Here is an 864-nt window from a genome sequence, read left to right as displayed (position 1 = left end):
ACCATGCAGAAAAATATCCAAGTTCTCAGATAAGGAAAGATCTGTGATACCCCATCCCTTAGAATAAGGGAGTTACAACCTGTACCATGTTAAATCCTTCCATTCCAAAGCCCTTCTGTGCCCTATTTTGGCTTGAAGCAGTTACAGAAGACCATTATTGTGTTCTGCCCCTGTTCCATAGAAATGGAATAAAGATTGACAATGGAAAATTATAACAGGAGAAAATTTAGCATGTCTGACTCTTTGTTGCTTCTATTTCCCTTGCTGCTAAGACCTATAGATTAAAAACTTCTGCTTAGTCCTGCATATAGGCATGTTACAGCTCAGATTTACAAATAAAAAATGTGTGCTTTCTTTGGCAGCACATATACTAAAATTGGAACAATACAGAGAAGATTAGTATGGCCTCTGCAGAAGGATGACATGAAAATTCATGAAGTTTTTCATATGTTTACCATGAAGGTAGACTTAGGGAACTTAGTGACTTACTAAAACATAATAACATAGGAGTCCCAGAAGATGAAGAGAGGAAAAAGGGGGCAGAAGGTTTGTTTGAGCAAATAACAGCTGAAAACTTCCCTAATCTGGGGAAGGACACAGACATCAAAATCCAAGAAGCACAGAGAACTCCCATTAAATTCAACAAAAGCCAGCCATCACCAGGCACATCATAGTCAAATTCACAAAATACACAAATAAAGAAAGAATCCTGAAAGCAGCAAGGGAAAAAAAATTCTTTAACCTACAGGGGAAGACAGATCATGTTTGCAGATCTATCCACAAAAACTTGTCAGGCCAGGAGGGAATGGCAGGAAACACTCGATGTGCCAAATGGGAAAAATATGCAGCCAAGAATACTTTATC

At 38.3% G+C, this 864-nt stretch overlaps 1 non-coding gene across 1 annotated transcript; it reads left to right on the top strand.

Moving 5' to 3' along the window:
- Positions 1-346: 346 nt before the first annotated feature.
- On the top strand, positions 347-453 carry LOC113603144 (U6 spliceosomal RNA). Its single transcript, XR_003424683.1, has one exon. It is a non-coding gene; the product is annotated as a U6 spliceosomal RNA (small nuclear RNA).
- The last annotated feature ends 411 nt before the right edge of the window (positions 454-864 follow it).

This window comes from Acinonyx jubatus, chromosome B1, assembly GCF_027475565.1.
Source record: "Acinonyx jubatus isolate Ajub_Pintada_27869175 chromosome B1, VMU_Ajub_asm_v1.0, whole genome shotgun sequence".
Taxonomy (NCBI): Eukaryota; Metazoa; Chordata; class Mammalia; order Carnivora; family Felidae; genus Acinonyx; species Acinonyx jubatus.
Note: the sequence above shows the minus strand (reverse complement) of the source record. Positions and strands in the feature narration are given on the sequence as shown.